We start from the raw sequence: 22,556 nt of genomic DNA, 5'->3' as shown, positions 1-22,556 counted from the left end.
TCCCAGCTCTGACACCTTCTGCCTGTGTGATTTGGGGCAAATCAATGAATCTTTCTGGGCTTGAATTTCCTTATTTGTAGAATGAGATGGTTAGACTATATGGACTCTATGGTCCCTTCCTGCTCTAAATCTAGAATAATTGTACCTCTGTGAAGATGTCTTTATGTCTAGCTGTTTCTTAACCTAAAGATGTTCCCATACACCAGGGTGTTTATGACTATTTTTTCTCTTGTAGGCAGAAGGAGTAACTCCTTTCTCCATTGGAAAGGAAAAGCCTGGGAATCTGAATCATGAAAAAGGTGACATTTCTATTTTTGAAAAATAAATAAAAGGGTCCTGCCAAACAGCAGTCAGTTAATCAGTGGAGGCTTGGGTGGAAAATGGGTACAATGTCAGAAGTCAGGAGACTGTGAAGCAGGCATGAAAGCATTTGGACAGGACACCCAAAAACACCAAACATCAGGGTTTCTTCCATGCTTGAGCCGAACACTGAGACGAAGCTCAAATAGAATTTTTCAGAAAATGGTTCCTGGGAATCTTTTCCTAGATCTATTGATGAAAACATAACAGCTTGTTTTTCAGGCTTTCCAGATATCTAAATATTCTTATACCGGTACTAACACATTCCTGGTCCTGGAGCAACAAATTCATCCTCTTTCTCTGTCTTCTTTTCTCAATGAATGCCATTTGGTATTTGGCAGACTGGGCAGACCTATGGTATACTGTAGAGGGCCTGTGGGAAGAAGGCAGCACAGGTGGGCCCCTGCTCAGTTTGGGAAGATATTGGCAACTAGGTGGTTCAGAGGAGAGAGTGCTACACTTGGAGTCAGGAAGGCCTGAATTCAAATCCTTCCTGGACTAGTCACTTAATCTCAGCCTCAATTTCTCATCTGTGAAATGGGAATAATAATAGTTCTTTCCTTATAAAGTTGTAGGGATTATAAGATAATGTTTGTAAAGAATTAAGCAAACCTTAAAGTGCTATATAAATGCTAACTCTTATTGGTAACTGGAATAGGATCCACTGGGATCTTTCTCCATTCTTGGAGCTGTGAGAAGCATGATGGTATTGGTGCTTTTCCTAGACTGTTTAAAGAAACCAGAGAGTGGGAAGAAGGTAGTGCACCTTGGTTGAAACTGGCCAACAGGTTGAAACTAGTAAACAAAATCCGGGACCGGAGTGGAGTAAACACATGGGAGAAGCTTCTTAAGCTCTCGTGCCTGTAGTGTTAGGGTCTTTCTTTCTGCTACACTGAGAGGGAGAGTCCCCACATGCAAGTGCAGTTTCAGAGTCACCATTCGGGTTATTTTAGGGACTACTTCAAGGCCTACAACATGCACCAGAATTAGAGCAGTGGGTAACTATGAAAACTATGCTCAGATCCAGCCTAAAGTTGTCTGTCCAAATTGTAATAACCAAACTAACTATTGATTTCTCATCGCTAGAGGAAGGATGTCTAATGGTGAGCATGAGGCATAACAAATATGTGTATATGTGTATGTGTGTGTATGTGTATGTATGTATGTATGTATGTATGTATGTATGTATGTATGTATGTGTATTTATATGTATAGGGCAGCCAGGTGGTAAAGTGGGTAAAGTACCAGGCCTGGAGTCAGGAAGACTCATCTTCCTGAATTCAAATCTGGCCTCAGACACGTACTAGCTGTGTGACTCTGGGCAAATTATTTCACCCTGTCTGCTTCAGTTTCCTCATCTATTAAATGAGCTGCAGAAGGAAATGGCAAACCACTCCAAGTGCCAAAAAAACCCTAAATGGGGTCACAGAGAATTGGACATGACTGAAATGACTCGACAACAACAAAGGGCTGAATCAGATTGCATTGTGGATACCACGAATACACAGTAGAGAGATCTCACTTTAAGCAGTAGAAGTGTTCCTGAAAAGTTGAGGGCACATTGAATTTTTATAAAGCAAATAACATTACAGCACACCACAGGAACATACTCTTGAAAGAAATCTCTGTGATGAATACTTTAATGAGATGAAAAATTGCCACCTCTTTCATCCTCTATGTAAATCCAGATTTCTGTTTAATTGGGTTTGTTTAAAGTGAAGTACCCCTGTAATTGGAGTTCAGTTTGAGTGAGGATCAGATTAATAAGGACTTACTCCTTTTCGGTGCCTCAGGGGAAACAAAATCACCAAATATCCAGGCCCAAGTTTTTCAAGCCTCCTAGAAAGCAAAGTGAAACCTGGGAGGATCCAAGGTCCATTCTTGTCCATGGTGATATCAGTTATAATCTAAACATCTCATATATCTGATGTGTGGGTGAGCCTCTGTTAAGCACATAAACAAGTCCAGATAGCAATCTGGCAACCACATCTGAAAACAAGAGGCAGATAACCTTTCCACTGCAGTTACCTGTATTTGTGTCTCCTTAGTTTCAGTAAGCTGGCCTCAATTGAGTTGCTGGCTCAGAAAGACAAATATTTACCTACTGTTCAAACTAAATCATAGCCTTGGCTCTTCCCCCAACAGAAAGGTTCTGTCTCTGAAGCCCAAAACCCCTCTTCTGGGGTAGGGGTAAGGACAGGGCAGAGCCCTCTCCGAGATTCTTTTGCATATTCATTCTTCAATTGCTAAATCCTTGTAAAAGGTAACAAGAATATCATTCCCAAGCCCAAGATACAAGGCAAGACTAGTTCCATCACTTTACGCCAAGTCCCCAGAAGCCATTGCCAAATTAATCCCTAAGGATGAGGATATCAGGTTAATCCCCCTAGAACTGAAGACCTAAGGCTGCCTAATGATGTAATTTATGGACCTGTCCAATTGGTATTTAGATTAGGTCCCATGTATACTCTTACATTTACCGCTGCAAGGGACCTTAGAGATCACTGAATGCAGCTCCCTCCTTATGTAGCTTTGCTAAGGATCAACCCAGTCACAATTAGCAGAGATAGAATTTGAACCTAGGTCTTCTGAACTCCAAATCCAGTGTCCTCTCTGTTGCTGCAGCTATTGAGCCTATAACCAAATAAAATCAGCTGAAAGATTTCATATCTTAATTAAATTTGAGCCTGTTATTCATTGTCAGTGGCTTAGGTACCTTGGCCCCACCCCCACCCCAAATTATTTATTTAACTGTTTCTCACACCCAAATCCAGTGAAATACAATTTGTGAGAAACACCTCCAGTAGCTATATCTATTGGCCTGAACTGATGTTTCCTAAACTTTTTCAGTCTGTGTTATACCCACCAATATAACCCATACATATTGAGTCTAGGGGCAATAATAAATACTCAAGCATATTGCTCACAACAGTTTATTAAGTAGTTTATTAAACAATTATTAAACACGTTGGGATGCACACAGAAAGGATATAGAACCTGCCCTCAGGAAGCTTATATTCTTCTGAGGGTTTTCAATACATAATGAATAAGTAAATAAGTATATGAACAAATAAAAAATGTCTGAATAGAGGAAGCAAGAAAAACCTGGGGGAATGAGAAAACTGGTGGTCACAGAATTTAAGTGATTTGCACAGGGTCAACTAGATAGCAAGGCAAGTTGGCTAAAGAGCCCTGTGCTCATGCTGCCTTTGTCTCTGCCCCAGCCATCTGTTCTCGTTCTCTCTCTCTCTCTCTCTCTCTCTCTCTCTCTCTCTCTCTCTCTCTCTCTCTCTCTCTCTCTCACACACACACACACACACACACACACACAAGTAGAGGGAACATTGTGTCTGTAGATCAATTATCCTCTGCTGATGTCTCATCCTGGAACCTTCCTCAGTATCTGGGGCTTTATCCTAGAACATCCAACCACTCCCTCAGCCTTTCCATCTTGGAACATCCCTACATCAGGCCTACTTCCTTGTCCCATTGGAGAGTCCCTCCTGGGGGCCTCCATCTTGTGGAGGGCCTGCTCCAGGCTCTGCTCCTGACTCCAGACTTCTAAACATGCTTTTTCACACCAGGTATGTTCATTCTCTCCCTTCTCATTTTAGCTCTCTTTTAGCTTATCTTTCCCCATTAGATGGCAAGCTCCTCGAGGGCAGGGATTGTCTTTATTTTTGCTTGTGTTTGTACTCTGAGCACCTAGTTCCTAGTTTGTTGTAAGCCCTTCACAAATGTTTGTTTCCTTCCTTCCACTTAAGGTAAGTAATAAGAGATATACCCTGATACCCCAATCGTGTAAGAACACATCTCAATCAATCAATCTATCTATCTATCTATTAAAGACCTTAGGTTAAGTATGAAAAGGCATTGAATGCCTTTGGATGATCCGGAGCGACTGCCACAGGAAGTATGTTTAGATTGGCTGAGGAAGCTTAGTCATGCCCTGTGAGTCATCTATAAAAATCAAACTAGTTCAGAACCCAAGTGATCCAAGAATCTGGCAGCAGAGAGGGGAGGGAAATGCCTGAAAAGAAACCACTTTAGGAGAAGGAGGATGCCTTGAACATAGACTTGATCTCCTCTTAGCTCTGTCCAGAGGAAGACCTTGTGAACTTCAGGTGGTCTGGAATATTTGGACCTTTCCACCTATCAGTATCCTAGCAGCACCTTTGGTCAAGCACAGACTGAACAAGATGAGGAAAGCAGATTTGGGGCTCTACTACCACTACTACTACTACTACTACTACTACTACTACTACTAAACATTTGTGTAGCACTTACTGTGCACCAGGCACTGTGCTAAGCTCTTTACAATTATTATCTCATTTGATCCTCAAAATAACTCTGGGAGGCAGGTTCTATTATTATCCATACTTTACAAATGTGGAAACTGAGGCAAATGGGGTTAAGTGACTTGCCCAGGGTCACACAGCAAGTGTCTGAAGCTGGATTTGAACTCAGGTTTTCTTGACTCCAGGCCTGGTTATTATCTTCACTGCACCACTTAGCTGCCCCCCAAAGAGAGCAAGGCATAAAATGTGCCGTGCCTAAGGGGAATTTTTGAAAACTGTAGCAAAGGATTTCTAGGAGATATGTTTGCCACACATACTCTCAGCTAGAGCCCACTTTCCCCTTAACTTTGTTTTTGTGGAAGAATGTGTTGCTGACCTTTTCAGGGATATTGTATGCCAGGGTGTATGGGGTGTTTAGGGAAGACTAGCACCTCTGCTGTGAGGTCTTGCTGAGCCCTTTTTAGGACTGCTCATCCTTCTTTAGTGTCCCCTTCCCACCTCACTCTCACTCTTGGCTCCAAGGAGCTATAGCATGCACAGTGAGTGGCTGTACACTGGTAAAATTGTGTGTTGGAAGACAAACTAAACCAGGTTGAGGGTAACCAATGGGTCTGAAACCCATCAGTGAGTGAGGGAGATGTCTGCCTAAGCATGTGAGCACTTACCCTAAGAATGACTTGTTCCAATGGCCAAAGTCATTCACTGCATCCTGGGCCATCTCCACTTGTCTTGACTTTTGTCTTGCTACTGGACTTTGATGACTCTGGAAGAGAGAGTGAGGCTGATGACTTTGTGTAAGTCTGCCTCACTTACATCCAATTCACACACAAGTCAAGACCTCACCAGGGTAATGTCATTGGTCTTCTCTGAATATGAAGGACAATAGTAAATAGAAAACCATACCCTTTTCTAAAAGCTAATTAAGTCTGGCTAACTGATATTAACCAATAATCATGGAGAGAAGCATATTGGTCGGAACTCCTGAGCCGTATCATATTAGAAGGACACCACCCAATTCTTCAGTGTCAACTGTAGAACATTGAGGAAAGATATAGCCACCCTTGCACTAGGGACCCAACTTGTTAGTATGTGGGGGAGTTAGGTTGAAGAGCCCCAAAGTCTATATATACTATACATAATGTCTGTGAATTGCCTTTAAATTGTCAAAAAAATTTTCAAATAAGCTAAAAAGTGCTAATATATAAATTAAGGTTCTATATTACCAGCTCAAATACTCTTTTGATTTTTTTTTATTCTTTTGCTTTTGTTTTATAATTTCTTGATTTCTCATAAAATCATTAGTTTCCATTTGCTCTATTCTAATTTTGGGGGTTTTTTTTGGTTGGGCAATGGGGGTGAAATGACTTGCCCAGGGTCACATAGCTGGTAAGTGTTATGTGTCTGAGACTAGATTTGAACTCAGGTCCTCCTGAATCCAGGGCCGGTGCTGTATCCACTGCACCACCTAACTGCCCCCTCCATTATAATTTTTAAGGAAGTATTTTCTTCAGTGAGTTTTTGGACTTCCTTTTCCAGTTGGCCAATTCTGCTTTTTAAGGCACTTTTCTCCTCATTGGCTTTTTGGACCTCTTTTGCCATTTGGGTTAGGCTACTTTTTAAGGTGTTACTTTCTTCAGTATTTTCTTGGGTCTCCTTTAGCAAGCTGTTGACTTGTTTTTCATGATTTTCTTGCATCACTCTCATTTCTCTTCTCTATTTTCCCTCTACTTCTCTTACTTGCTTTTCAAAATCCTTTTTGAGCTCTTCCATGGCCTGGGACTGATTCATATTTTTCTTGGAGGCTTTGGATGTAGGATCTTTGACTTTGTTGTCTTCTAGTTGTATGTTTTGATCTTCTTTGTCACCAAAGAAAGATTCTATGGTCTGACTTTTTTTTGTGAAGTTTGCTCATGATCCCAGCTAATTACTTGAGTTTTAAACTCTTTGTTAAGGTAGGGGTCTGCTTCCAGTGTGGAGAATGTACTGTCCCAAACTTCAGGGGTTTCGTGCAACTGTTTTCAGAGATACTTCTAGAGACTTGTAAATTTTCAGTTCTTCCAAGGTGGTATGATCAAAGGCGAGGTGTTTACTCTTTTTCTAGCCTGTACTCTGGTCTATGAGTGACCACAAGCACTCTTTTCTGCCTTGGAACTGTGAGGAGAATTCTGTCTGTACCACCACCACCACAAGCTCCACCACACCAGGGCTCCTCCTCACCCCAGGACCACCATGCAGAATTGTGACCCAGATCCAAGCATGGGCAAAGCAAGAGAATCCTGCCTCAGCACCAGCAAAGAGATCCCTGCAGTCTCCCTCTGATCTGTGGGCTGAGAACTCTGGAAGCAGCTGCAGCCCTGGGGCTGCACAGGAACTGGGGCCAGACCAAGCTCCTCTCTCTCCGTGTCCAATAGACATTTCCTACTGACCTTCTAAGTTGTCTTTGGTGTTTATGGGTTGAGAAGTCTGGAAACTGCCACAGCTGCCCATGATTCAGTCCTCTGAGGCCTGCTCCAGGTTCTCTGAGGCCTGGTCTTTGCCTGCATGGCCCATGCTGAACTGTGCTCCTCTCCCAGCCTGGTGCAATAGACCTTTCCAATCAATCATCCAGGCTATCTTGGGCTAGAAATTTGTTTCACTCTGTCTTTTTGAGGGTTCTGCTGCTCTAGAATTTATTTAGAGCCATTTTTTACAGGTATTTAGAGGGGTTTGGGGGAGAGCTCAAGCAAATCACTGCTTTTACTCCACCATCTTGGCTCTGCTTCAATACTTTTTGGAAAGTGGTCAATTAACAATGTAAATGATGTAAATGTCCTGGCAGAAGAACTTGCATAGCTCAATAAAACTATGAGCTATGCCATGCAGTGTTAGCCAAGATGACAGGTTATAGTGGAGAGTTCTGATCCGCTGGAGAAGGAAATGACAAAACACTCCATTATTTTTGTCAAGAAAACCCCATGGACAGTATTGAAGTTATAAAAGAAATTACACCAGAAGATAAGCCCCTGAGGCTGGCAGGTGTCCAACATGTTACTGGAGAAGAGGGAAGGACAACTACAAGTAGCTCTGATACTAATGAAGGGGCGGGGCCACAGCTGACAGGAAGCTCAGCTGCAGATGTGTCTGGTGATGAAAGGAAAGTCTGATGCTGTAAAGCTCAATATTGCATAGGAACCTCAATGTAAGCTCTATGAACCAAGGTAAGCTTGATGTGGCCAAATAGGTGATAGAAAGATTAGACATTGACATCTTGGGTGTCATGGAACCTAAATGATTGGGAATGGGTGAGTTTAATTCAGGTGATCAATGCATATACTACTGTGGGCAAGGATCCCTTAGAAGAAATGGAGTAGCCCTCAGTCAACAAAAAGGTAAGAAAAGCAGTACTGGGATATAATCTCATAAATGACAGAATGATATCTACTCGAATCCAAGGCAAACTTGTGTATGCCTGGCTAAAAAGGCAGACAGAAATCTTGCAGGGTGGGGCACAGTTTTGGTGAAGTGGTGCACAGTCACTTAGTGTAGTATATATAGACTTTGGGGGTCCTCAACCTAACTCCCCCACATACTAACAAGTTGGGTCCCTAGTGCAAGGGTGGCTATATCTTCCCTCAGTGTTCTACAGTTGACACTGAAGGATTGGGTGGTGTCCTTCTGATATGATACAGCTCAGGAGTCCTGACCAGTATGCTTCTTTCCATGATTATTGGTTAATATCAGTCAGCCAGGCTTAATTAGCTTTTAGAAAAGGGTATGGTTTTCTATTTACTAAGGTAAATGGGCTGCCTAGAGGGAAAGTAGGTAGCTTGAATGGAAAAAGGGACAGCCAACAACACAGGAAGAGCAGCCAGAGACTGATCCAGAGACAAGGAGAATAGACTATACCTGGTCCTGATGACTGAACCTCCAGAGCCTTAAGGCACATTAATTACTACGCCATGACTGAGATTCTCTAGTCCTTTTTGCCCTTTCTTTCTGCTTCTCTCCTAGGATTCAGCCTCATTTTCCCAAGCCATAGATGTTTCCCTTGTACTGATGGATGTCTCCCTGTGTGTTCTTGCCCCCGCCTTTTCTCTAGATGCCCACTCTCCCATTTTTTGTGGGAACTTCCCCATTCACACAGAAATTTCCACCTTTTTAAAGTAGACACACTCAAAATTTCTGAGCTTCTATTCAAGCTTCAAGGGGATGTCATTCCAAAAGTAGAGATGGTGTCCATATGTTTCCTGGATCCATATCCGTATAACTATTAAGTGCTTATTATACGCAAGATACCACTCTAGGCACTGTATTTACAAGGACAAAAATGTCCCTGTCCTCAAGAAGCTTCCATTTAATTGTGGAAGGAGTGGGAGGGGAGAAGAACAGAGAATATAGCATGCAGAATGTAGCAAGCTCATAACAAGTACTTTATCATTCATTCATTCATTCATCACACAATATGTTTTGTTTTTTATGACAATGAACCTTGGCAGAGATGAGAAGGGAGTGGATTCTAGTGATAGAACATAACTTGGTGCATATGCACAGAGGAACAGGTAGACTATAGAGCTGAGGGAATGGCTACTATTCCAATTTGGTTGAAATGTGGAGTTTGTAAGATAAATAAAAAATTGGGAAATTAGATTGAAGCCAGACCATGGAAGGCCTTAAATGTCTGGCAAAGGTGGGTTTTAGAATTTTTTGTTTGTTTTTATAGGTAATGGGAGTCTTGGAAGATTTTTGAGCAGGGGACCTCAGATCCATGCTCTAGTACATTATAGAAAAAGAGTTGGTGAGGAGAGGAAAGTAGGGAGACAAATTAGGAAACTATTATAAAAATCCAGGTGAAAGGTAATGGGTGTGGTAGTTGTATGAGAAGAGAGAAGGAACCAAACATGAATGCTGTGGAAACAAGTAGAGTCAATAAAACTTGGAGAATTACTGGATATGGGATAAAACCAGGGTTCTTATAACTTTCGCGTGTCCTGTACCCCTTTGGCAGTCTGAAAAAAATCTATGGATTCTTTCTCATAAATAATGTTTTAAATGCATGAAATAAAACACATAGGATTACAAAGGAACCCAATTCTATTGAAATAGTTATCTATATATATAATATATAAATTTATATTACATATATAAATTTATCAATATACATATTTATATATAAATAATTATCTATCTATATTTTTTTCAAAGTTCACAGACCCCAGGTTAAGAACCTAGACATAGAGTGAACAGTCAAGGATACCTCTTAAGATTATGAACGAGAGTGACTGGGAGACTAGTAGTACCCTCAACAGACATAAGAAGGTTTGGAAAAGGAATAAATTCAGGGGTGGGGTAGAGAGGTGGCAGGGAAAAGAATAAATTTCATTTGGTCATGGTGAGTTTGAGAAGCCTATAGGGCATTCAGAAAGTTATATTCAACAGGCAATTGATAATACATAACTTGGATTCAGGGGAGAAATACAGATATTAGCTGTATGACCTTGGGCAAATCACTTAACCTCTGTTTGCCTTAATCCACTGGAGGAGGAAATGGCAAACTAGTCCTTATCCTTGCCAAGAAAACCCCATAGACAGTAGGATCCACAGGGTCACAAAGAGTCGGACACAACTGAACAACAAAATATAGATTTAGTAGTCCTCTGTATATGGATGATAATTGAATCCAAAGAAGTTTTGAGATTTCCAGGGTGGCGGAAAGAGTTGAGAGACAAGAGAAGGGGGTCCAGGAAAGACCCACAATTCATTGTCTTCCACCCTGATCATCATCCTACCCTAAATAGGGGCCAATGGCAGATCCATGGGCAAGAAATACTTTGATGAATATTTTTGAGAGTAAATCTTTCCATATGTATTCTGATTTGTGGTGTGATGGAAGGAGTGATGGATTAAAAGTTAGGAATCTTAAATTCTGGTTCTAGAAATAACAAACAGTGAAACCTTAGGCAAATCACTTCACTCTGGGTCTCAGTTTCCTATCTGTAAAAGGAGCATGAACTAGATTCTGGCCTTCCAGCTCTACATCTATAATCCGCTGATCCTTTCAATTCTAACATTATGCCATTCTATGACCCTTCTCAGTTCCAAGATTCTTGGAACCTAATCTTCCCAACTAAGGACTAATCATTTCATTATTCTCTGCTGCCCCCTTCAGGACAAAAATAATCCCAGCATTTGCATTTGGTCTGATGATGTATCAGCATCTGCTGTGGGCTAGAGAAGAAGAGATGGGGAAGGTGGACTATTAGAATGGAGCCCCTTCTGATGGTTAGACCAACCCTACAACATGGCAGCAGCATATACCAGACCATATCTCCATGTCAAGATATGTAGGCATTTCCGCTAGACCCTGGCTCAGGGCAGGCTGCATACAGACAACTCTAAACTAAATTATGCTTGCTCTTTAGAGACTATCCACTCTGCTCTCTTCATCTCGCCTTTTCACTTCTTTCTTCATCTTTCTTCATCTTCATCATCATCATCATCTTTGAAAACCCTTTTGTTCTTTCAAGGATTGACTCAGATGTTTCCTCTTATAAAACAACTTCTATGACTCAATTTCTTTTGAACTGTACTTGGGGATTCGGGTTGCCCAATGAACGACTCTCCCTTGGCCTGATACCCATACTGATCCCTCAGTCATGAAGGCCTCATTATTAACTGTTTGCTCCTTAGCCCCAATGGAGTCTTTCCTAATCTTATATGTTATCTCCTCAACTCTATGCTTTCATGAAGTCCATGATGGCTGCTGGTTAACCCAATAAACACATCTGTGCAAATGGGAGAAGGCTAGAGGAGAAGTCTTCCCTTCCCTTCTTCCCTGCCAGACCCAATCCTCAGCAAGGACCCTCTTCCCTTCTAATCCGCCCTTCCCAGGTGCAATGTAAGAGCTATCTTCCTTCTGAATCCTTACCTTTGTCTGACTCACAGAAATAAGTGACTATTGTTGAGAATGTCAGGCTGAAAATGAGAAGGGAGAGCTCACCATGGCAGGCCAATGGGAAGCAAGCAGAGTCTAGTGACCACCAGGAAGTGGTACTTTATATATAGCCACATGGACTGCTTATGTAGAAATGCAACTCACAGGGCATCCTTAGCACTCGAGAGTTTCATGTGGCCTGGAATAAATCAGTGTGGGCTTGCCAAAGATAAAGAGTCTAGTCAGCTGTTGTTACCTAAGCAGAAGTCCAGGAGATGTTTGCCTTTCTACCCTTCTCATTGCCCCTCCCTTTCCACTTCTCCTACTTTGTAAGCTCTCTGGATTCCTAAGAGGTATCCTTTTATCTTGATGGAGATAGACGGATTTGTGTGTTAAGTGTAGGCAAAATTATAAGCTCAGATCTTTTAGTATTTCAACTTTCTTTTTTTTTATTTATTTGAATTATAACAGATTGAAATTCAGTATAGAGATAAGGTTAGATGAAGGAAGGAAGGAAGGAAGGAAGGAAGGAAGGAAGGAAGGAAGGAAGGAAGGAAGGAAGGAAACAAGCATTTATTAAGCACCCAGCAAATGTCAGTCACTGTGCTGAACACTTTACGAATACTATCTCATTTGATTTTCACAACCCTGAAGGGAAGATGATGTTATTATTGCCATTTTACAGTTGAGGAAACTGAGGCTGAGAGATGATAAGTGTCCAAGTCCATATTCGAACTTGAGTCTTACTGATTCCAGGCCTAGCAATCTATTCTACGTCACCTTTGTTTGTTATTCAGTCATTTCAATCATATCTGACTCTTTATGATCCCATTTTGAGGTTTTCTTGGCAAACATACTGGAGTAGTTTTCCATTTCCTTTTACAGCTTATCGTATAAATGAAGAACTGAGGTAAACAGGGTAAAGTGACTTGCCCAGAGTCACACAGCTAGTTAGTGTCTGAGGCCAGATTTGAATTCAGGAAGATGAGCCTTCCTGATTCCAAGCCCACTATTCACTGATACACCTAGCTGTCTCTATGTAGTTAAGTAATGTTTTTTTGGTTTTTGAGAGGTTTTCTTTGGAGAAAAAGACGTACCGCTAGATTCAAAGTTAGAACAGGAACATTGATAGGGATTGTATATTGGGGTGGGGAGGGGTAAGTATTAGGGATAATTTTAAGGAAAACTAAGAGCTAGCAAATAGGGAAGGTTTAGTGCTGAGTTCATAGAAAGGATAGGATTTGTATTAGGGACTGATAATTTTAATATCTTGGAATTAGATTTTAACCTGAAATTGGCTCCTGACTAATGGCATCAGACAAGAAATAGATTAGTCTGAAAAACTACGTAGTAGACTTTCTGTTAGCCTTGGATTTTAAATGTCAGTTATGTGACTACCTCTCCAAGTTTTATCAGAAGCCTAGAGACCTACCAAATGACATTGGAAAATACCAGGCAGAGACTAACTTTTGAATTCATATTCAAATTCATATTCATACTTAATACTAATCCAATCCCTCTTACCAATCTGTATTGATATTCTACACTATTCAAGAGTACAAGAAGTATCAGCAAAGACATGGGCCACGCTCTAACCTAGAATCAGCAATGGAAAAGGTAACCCTCCACAACACTAGCACCTAGTGAGGGACTTTGCCTTATAAAGAGGTTCCATGCCCTCTCCTCCCCCTCTCACACTAAAAGAGCTTGTACCATCTTCTTCCATGCCTCTTCCAGGGGACACCTAGGGGGATGGGGGATGAGCAGTTAGAAGCTCTTGGTTCAATACTGCACACTGGAAAGACACTGTAAAGTATTGTACAGGCAATAAGTGATATAAATAGGCCTCAGTGATGCACAAGACAAGAGAAAATTGAGCAAACAAGAATAGAAAGGAACTCAGCATAGCATGAGTCCCTTGGGAAGTAATAGGATCTAATAAAATTAATGATAAATCCATTCATTAGGATACTCCTCGGATATTTTTAACTTGAGACAGCAGTTGTTGTTCATTCATTCAGCCATGTCAATTCTTCATGACCCTGTGGACCATAGCATGCCAGGCCTTTCTATGCTCCGTTATCTCCCAAAGTCTGTAAAGGTCATGTTTGTTGCTTCCATGACATTACCTATCCTTCTTATCCTCTGCTGCCCCCTCCTCCTTTTGCCGTCAATCTTTCCCAACTTCACAGTCTTTTCCAATGAGTCCTGTCTTCTCATTATATGGCCAAAGTATTTAAGGTTCAGCTTCAGTATTTATCCATTCAATGAATAGTCTTAATTAATTTCTTTAAGTATTGACTGATTTGATCTCCTTGCTGTACAAGGGACCCTCAGAAGTCTTCTCCAGCGCCACAATTTTGAATGTCGATTCTTTGCTCAGTTTTTGAGGCAGCAGAAACACCACTAAGTAGAGGAGCCATTAATTAAATGTTAAATGACAGAGAGCCAGCAATCTATAATCATCCAGTTTCTAAAGAGAAGGGATGTTAAGAACAGTAGAAATGGAGTTTCAGATAATAATATCAGATTTTATTAAGAAAGTACAGGAGTATTTTAAATGTAAAGGTGCTCAGAAGAATTTTAATTCTAAAACAAATCCTGCAGGGGAAAAAAAAAGGTCCAGTGACTGCATAGGACTAATCATCCTAATGGTTTTTGAGAAATAACTAATGAGGCCTCACCATTGTATCATATCCCAACATCAATTTTGTATAAACATTTTAAAGAAGGACTATTTGGGGTTTTTGTTGTTGTTGTTGTTGTTGTTTTTAGCAAGGCAATTGGGGTTAAGTGACTTGCCCAGAGTCACACAGCTAGTAAGTGTTATATTTCTGAGGCTGGATTTGAACTCAGGTCCTCCTGACTCCAGTCCACTGCACCACCTTGCTGCCCCAAGAAGTACTATTTGGACCCAGAACCACTTTTTCCAGTTATATACCTGCTGGTGCCAAGCTGTAATATTCCAGCTGATATAGAAAATCCACTTTTGGACCCAATTCACTCTTAATGAGGTAAGGGCTCATCTGAGGCATTGTAATAATATAGCTCCTGCACCAGATGGCATTGGGCACTAGATATAGAAAAATATTGATCTGGGGGGACATTTTAACTGTTTTCAGTATGTCACATAAATATAACTATGTCCTGAAGGAGTGGCTCCTTTTCAATACCATTTTAATCTATAAGAAAGGTGATTAAGACTCTTCCCTACTATTGGAGACCTATATCCTTAGATAACACCATAGTCAAGATCTATGTCTTGGTTCAATCAAAAAGACTAAGGGGTTGGGGTACTAGGAAAGGATACATCAGTAGATAGCAGAAGGACTACATGCCAACTGCTGGCTGATGTAACATAATTCCCTGCTACAGACTGTCTTGGATGATGCCAAACATAAAAGGAGAATTCGTGGGGTAGCTTTGTTGGATCTGACAAATACATTTGGCTCAATTCCCCACAGTTCTATTTGGTTGACCCTGAGGTGGGCCAGCTTGCATGATGAGGCCATTAATGTAATACAGTTGCTCTACCAGGACAATAAAACCTCTATGCATTAAAAGAATGGTTTTTCTTTGAGCACTGAAGGTGTAAGGCAGAACATTATTTTACCATTTAGGTAGTAGAGCCCTTTAAGTCATGGAAAGCAGAAATTACTGCTTAATCTTGCCCCAGACCTCTTTTCTTCTAAATCTAAACAATAGTGGAATGTACTCTTGCATAGCTCAACATAGCTCATACCTCCAACGCAAATGGATAAGTACAATATATAATTGCTTTAGATAATTATTTTTATACCAGAGACCAGGATACCTGGTCTAGTTTGTGTGATCTCTGACCTGTAATGATGGGGTGCTCGAGTGCTTGTGCTTGTACTTGTGCCCCAATTTCTCCCTAGTCTCAGAAATACTGTCTCTGACAACCACTCCCCAGCCCAAGGACACTGTGCCTAGCAGTTATACATGCATGGGCCTCAGCACAACCCTTATCTCTCTCCCTGGTACAGCTACAGAGAGCTGGGCTGCTCAGGCCCTCAGATCATGTCTCTAGAAGCCTCCCAATTCCTTAGTAAGTTCCTGTGTTGTGAGAAAGCTTTCCCTTGTTGCAGAGCATTCTCTCATCAAGACAGAGGGAGAGGGGTGTCCTTGGCCAGCCCAAGGACTCTTCCTCCTGCCAGACTCCAAAGATCCATCCCCCTCCCTGTCTGGTATACTCCCTGTACTTTCCCATCCATAGCCCCCAAAGACACCTGCACCTTTGGATTACCTCATCAGTGTTCCTGGCATTTCTTTCCCATGCTCTTTTCCATATACACCCTAGCTCGACCTCTAATCGGGGCTGCTTGATTTGGGTGTGCATACCCCTTGCAGCCACGCACTAACAAATCCACATTTTAAATTACGTCTGGGTCTCACTCGCTGATTTCTCGGTACAACAAAGACAAAGTTGCCCCTTCAGCCCCATAGTTTTCAACTTAACTTTGGAACTAATAATTCTCAGCATGATGTAGACAGCATAATGAATTATATGGCAGGATAACCAGTGTCTTGGCATAATAACTGACACCTCAGCCTCTCAATTAAAATGCTGGAAAACACGAATGAGGTTGACACATAGATAGGGCTACATTTTAATGGGACAAAATATGTTTCCCTATTGACTGATGGCCAAAAAAAGAAGTACTCACCACTCAATTCCAGGTTCAAAACCAACTGATTCTTGTGGTGTCAGAGGACAATACATGTTTCTACTTCAGAATATCTATGGGGTTACACATTGCAGATTCAATGATGTGATACTCAATATGACCTCTGGTTTGGCCTAATAGATGGAAAGAAGTTAGTTGGAGTGAATACTTTTATCTTACCTTGCATCTCTTTTCATTTTAAGAAGGGGGGAGGGGCAGGTAGGTGGCATAATGGATAGTGCACCAGCCCTGGAGTCAGAAGGACCTGAGTTCAGATCTGGCCTCAGACACTTGACACTTACTAGCTGTGTGACCCTAACCCCAATTGCGTCAGGGGGATGGGGGAAGCAGAAGAATGGAGTGGTTGCCAAGTACCCTCAGCCTCCTGCATAGAACAATCAAAAAAGGATTGTAACAAATGGCTACAACAAAAAGCCAACATTGAACCCCTATTAGATCTTCCCTATAGAATAGGAGAAGTGAATTTACTGCCACTTGTTGGGGCAATGGGTATTGGACAGGTGGTCCACTGGGTGAGATTACTGACCTCAATGGACTTGGGTTGGCTTTCTCATCATCTCTTAAGTGATGAGGATATCCCTTGGCCAGAAGATCTTGCCACTTGTATCTGAATGGTTGGTCCTATGGAGAAGTTTGGCCATGAGGGTGCAATCACATCCAACACTTGGTTTCAACCATAGATAGCCTCTCATCAGTTGTCCACTATCCTTTTGCCCCAGAAAGGGTGAAGGAGGGCTTAAACAATTTCATAAGCAATAAGTAGAGAAAACTGATCAGAGTAAGGTGCACTTCTATGGCCTCAGCCTTGAATAATTTTATGAGAGAGATCTTTTACCCAAGTCACAAACTGACTTTTATTCACAGAGCCAAATAAGACTGTATTGAATGAAGACCCATTGAACAGGGCCGGGAGATTTAGCTTTAGAGACAAGTGTTGTCAGCATTGGGCATCAGACAAAATGCTTTCACAATGTTCTCTGCCAGTGCAATCCTCATTTGAATGAGGCCATTGCCTGATGGCCTGATGCCATCCTAGAGTAGTAAAGGCCATGAGAGTGCTAGAAACTCCTAAGGTTCATCTGAGGTGAATCTGACGGATTCAGATTTGGAGGAAACACTTTGACCAGACATAGTAATCCTTTCCAATAGGAACCATAGTGCCAACCATCTCTGATGTTACTGTCAGCCAGAGCTAGCAAAATTGAAGAAAAATATCAAATAGTATGCCAGCCCAGAAAGGTTACAACATATGTAGGAATACACATGATAGTGGGAGCTTTGGGAGATTGGGATTTGGTCAGTGGCTTGGTATTATCCAAATGGAAAATTGTTTAGAGGTATGCAAATCTTATGAGGAAAATAATTGTACAAGAGTCCAACGGGTAAAGAAGAGATAGTATATTGAGCATAACATTGATGTGAGATAGTATATAAAAGTAAATATAAACTTAGAATAATGAGTTCCTTTAACTTTCTGAATTCCCTCCTCTGTACCTCTCACAGTCCCTAGCCTCCTTCAAAGTTTAGCCCATGTGCCACCTCCTAAAGAAGCTTTTCCTGATTTTACCAGTATGCAGAGCCTCCCCGCAAATTACTTTGAATTTTCTGTGTGTGTATATATAGGTATGTATATTTTTGTTGCTCAGTAGTTTTTATGTCTGATTTTTTGTGACCCCTTTTGGGGTTTTCTTGGCAAAGATACTGGAGTGGTTTGCCATTTCCTTCTTCAGCTCATTTTACAAATGAGAAAACTGACGCAAACAGGGTTAAGTGACTTGCCCAGGGTCACACAGCTACTAAGTGTCTGAGGCCAGATTTGAACTCAGGAAGATGGGTCTTCTTGACTTCAGTCCTGGTGTACTATTCACCGTGCCACCTAGCTGCCCATAGGTATGTATATCTCTGTGTATCTGTGTGTGCTATATGTTTGTGTACATATATGTACATGTAATAGGTCTATATCTAGATTGTACATGTACATATACATTTATATGTGTGTATGTATGTATGGCCATATGTGTAGGCTTGCATGTATATGTTTATGTGCATATGTATAATATATATTTGTATAGATATAATGTATATATGTGTGCATACACGTGTGTATACTTATAGGTATACATGTTTTATCTACTTATAGGACAGAGTAGAAGCTTCTTTAAGTGCAGAGAATTGTTTTTCTTTGTTTCTCCAGCAACCTACCATGGTTCTTGCTATGTAGTAGGCACTTATTAAATAATTTTTGAGTGAGTGTCCACTAGCAAGGGGGTCTCTCAAAGCAGAACATCCAAGGCAATTTTGATTTTCTATATCATAGAAATGGGCCTACCAAGCATGCTGAGGCTTCAATAGCCTCTGGCCTAGGAACACAAACATAGAATCCACTGAGTGGGACTTGAGTTAAGCATAATGAGATCGTGTCTTTAGAGTACAAGTTCTTAGCCTTTTTTGTGTCTTGGGCCCTTTTGGTGTTCAGTCAACCGGAAGGACCCCTCCACAGAATAATCTTTTAAAATGCATATAATGAAACACAAAGGGGTATAAATGCAGTTATCAAATTTTAAAAAATAACAAGTTAATAGACCCCGGGTTAAGAACCCCAGCTTTAAACAGTCTTAGTCTCTGTTTTTTAGGCCCTTGCAGAGACGATTTCCTCAAAACAAATTTGCAAAGGTTTTCTCATATCTGCTCATTTGTACAGTGTTCACTGTTACTAGCTACTTAGGTAGAAATGATAGCTGTAATTAAAATTCAATGTTAATAATACCATATGACTTTTCAATTGAAGATCTCAATATAGTTTAACAAGATGAGATTAAGTCCTTCCAGTACCCTTGAGGGAGCACCGCTGTTACAGTGGGATATGTGTCTGGGAGCTCACATTATCTGAGTCTCTGCTACATTGAAGCGAAGTCCAAGAAGGGATGCATTTACCTGGTTTCCAGCCACTCAATATTTGATTTTCCTTTCCAGCCCGTGGATAACGATGGTAACTAGGTACTAAGTGCTACTGATCTTTCACAAGCACCAGCAGAACAGTACAAACAGGGGCCAGCAGCCCCCAGGGCTTAAAGCTGAGGATTAGCCAAGGGGATCCCCAACTACATGTGCCCAACAAAGGGCACCAAAAGAAAAAGAATCACGAAATACAGGCATTCAAGGTTACCTCACTTCAGTAGAGAGGTTTAACTTTCCATTCAGGTTTAGAAGAGGATTTAATTTACACAAAGCACATTTCAGGGAAAGATATTTCTTTAGGTTTGATGCTCCATGGTAAATTCACTTTTTTTTTTTGCTGAGTTTGAGGATAGAGGAGGAAAATAAGATGTGGATAAAAGTGATATGAGGACATAGACAGGGATGGGGAACCGGCTGCCTTAAGGCCACATGTGGCCTTCTAGGTCCTCAGGTGTGGCCTTTTGACTGAGTCCAAGTTTTACAGAACAAATCCTTTTATTAAGGGGATTTGTTCTGTGAAGTTTGGATTCAAAGGGCTGCACTTGAGGACCTAGAGGGCCACATGTGTCCTTGAGGCCACAGGGTCCCGTCCCCTTGCATAGGGGTCAGCCTTGGAGTCAGGAAGCTCTGGATTCAAGTTGCATCTCTGGCTGTGTGACTTTGAGTGGGTCATTTATCCAGGCAAGTCTCTGAGAATATATGGTATAAACATCTATGATATTTGTATCATGTGAAGCTTCCATATGAGGAATTCCTTTAACTGATGATGTCACAGGGAAAAAGAAAGGAAGAAAAGAGAGAAGACACACAGAGAGAGGAGAGACAGAGAGAAGAGAGAGAGAGAGAGAGAGAGAGAGAGAGAGAGAGAGAGAGAGTAGTCAATTGTCAGATGACTGAACTTCCCCTGGTAGGCCCCAAGCAATCAGGCTTTAGCAAAGAGATTAAATGCCTGGGTGGAATTCTTCCACTGGCCAAACTGAATATGAATGGAACTGAATATATACAATACATATAAACTCAACAAGAAATCATAGACCCAGTTAGCCCAAAATACCATGCTCTATGAATCAGTAAGCATTTAAGTGTCTTCTCTGTGTTATAAGCTGTTGCTGTTGTTGTTGGGAATGCATCGTATATCCCCTATGCCTGCGTGCTCTCTCTGCTTATTCCCAGTTCCTGGCTTCTTTCAGGAACCAGCTAAAATCCTACCTAGAGGAAGCTTTCCTCTAATCCCCCTTAATAATCCTTAGAGCCTTCCCTCTGACGATTATCTCCAATTTTAAAATCCTGAATATAGCTTTTTTGTACATGGTTATTTGTATATTGTCTGTCCCATTAGATTGTGAGAGCAGGGGACTATCTTATGCCTTTCTTTGCATGCCCAGGCCATAGCACAATCTTCCTGATTCCAGGCCCAGCCATCTATCCACCACACCACCTTTGTTGGTGTTCAGTCATTTCAGCTGTGTCTGACTCTTTATGACCCCATCTTGGCAAAGATACTGGAGTGGTTTACCATTTCCTTCTCCAGATCATTTTACAAATGAAGAAACTGAGGCAAACAGGATTAAGTGACTTGCTCAGGGTCATAGTTAGTAAATGTCTGAGGCTAGATTTGAACTCAGGAAGATGAGTTTTCCTGACTTCGGGACCAACACTATATAGCAGGTGCTCAATAAATGCTTGTTGATTGACTTACAACAGTGCCTACCCTCAGGAAGCTTATATTTTCTCAAGGGAGATGACATGTATAAACAGAAATATGCAACATAAATATAACAATTTTGGTGGAGGGATATAGGTACTAACATATGAGAATTGGTTGAAGAACTGGGAATGGTTTTTTATTGCTTTTTTTTTTGGTGAGGTGATCGGGGTTAAGTGACTGCCCAGGGTCACACAGCTAGTAAGTGTTAAGTGTCTGAGGCTGGATTTGAATTCAGGTCTCCTGACTCCAAGGCCAGAGCTCTATTGACTGCGCCACCTAGCTGCCCCCAAGAACTGGGAATTTTTTGAAGACATGGGAATATGACTAGTTGACTAAGAGTTTCAAAAACTATGAAAAAAAAGACTTTTTCTGCTTGGCCTCATAGTTCAGAATGAAAATGTGAGGAGGGGCAGCTAGGTGGCACATAGATGGAGCACAAGCCCTGTAGTCAGGAAGACCTGAATTCAAATCTAGCCTCAGACACTAGCTGTGTAACCCTGGGCAAGTCATTTAATCCTATTTGCCTCAGTTTCCTCATCTGTAAAATGAACTGGAGAAGGAAATGGCAAACCAGTCCAGTATCTTTGCCAAGAAAACCCCAAAATGGGGCCATGAAGAGTCAGACACAACTGGATCAACTCAACAACCATGTGCTATTGTTATTCATGGTGCTAGGACTAGGAGATACAAAGATAAATGAGGGCAAGGTCTTGACCCTAAGAAGCTTAATGTAGTTTTTGTATTTAGTATCATTTTATTGTATTCAATCTCAAAAATATTACTAGTTGTATAGTATATACATTATCTTTGTAAACCTAATTTACCATATGTGAAATTATTTTATTAACTATTGAAAGAGGTTTCTATCCTTCCCCCCTCCCTAAGGCTCTGTAACACACTATAAATGCCACAGGACATCACCTACACTGCCTGGCTGATGCACAACATTGAGTTTATGCCCAAGCAACTGTCATTAAACAAAAATGTGAACTTAGCTATATTGTCCACGTTTGTCAAGTTACTGCTGTTTTTTCTTTTTTTGGGTGAGAATGGGTGGCAGTTGCTGCAAGAATAGTCTCTAACCCACCAGGTGGAAGGAATGGTAATCAAGGTAGTCCATCTTCTTCCCCAGAGATGTAGATAAACTGTTATAGTTACAGAGAGAAGCTACATCAGAAGAAAATATTAACTCCTGATTAAACTACCCTTACAAACAAGCCCATAAGGTCAACATAGGGCACATAAAGTAACTGGGGAGTAAGGGAAAGGGGAGAGGACTTGACTTCTTTCTAGTTGGGACCTAGTCGTCTTTAAATGAGAACACTCACAAATTCCTCAGTATTGTTAATAACCTCGTGGCCAAGTGTCTGCCTTTGGAGCAGTTTAATGAAAATGTTGTCCTGTTTGTATATGTGTGTCTGTGTGTGTGTGCAACAGAAAACCACACTAAGAAGAGATGGCTCCTCATTTCCTGTGTGGCCTTCCTTGTGCTTGGCAGCATTGCAGCTGTCCTGAGTCTTTCAATTACCTTTGGAATACCTGCAAAACCTACAAGTATGTGTCTCCTAGGGCATGATTAAAGGGCTGAATGACGTTATCAGCCGAGTCTGTGT

At 41.2% G+C, this 22,556-nt stretch overlaps 1 long non-coding RNA gene across 1 annotated transcript in view; it reads left to right on the top strand.

Annotated features, from left to right (window-relative positions):
* The window catches only part of LOC110216583 (uncharacterized), a 49,511-nt gene that overhangs the window by 14,797 nt on the left and 12,158 nt on the right, over window positions 1-22,556 (top strand). Inside the window, exon 2 of the long non-coding RNA XR_013486129.1 lies at window positions 236-299. This is a non-coding gene — a long non-coding RNA (uncharacterized LOC110216583). The remainder of the gene's footprint in view (window positions 1-235; window positions 300-22,556) is intronic.

The sequence above is a fragment of the Phascolarctos cinereus genome, unplaced genomic scaffold (genome assembly GCF_003287225.1).
Source record: "Phascolarctos cinereus isolate Bilbo 61053 unplaced genomic scaffold, phaCin_HiC Scaffold_4;HRSCAF=312, whole genome shotgun sequence".
Lineage (NCBI taxonomy): Eukaryota > Metazoa > Chordata > Mammalia > Diprotodontia > Phascolarctidae > Phascolarctos > Phascolarctos cinereus.
The sequence above is the reverse complement of the archived record's forward strand: the minus strand, read 5'-3'. Positions and strand labels throughout refer to the sequence as shown.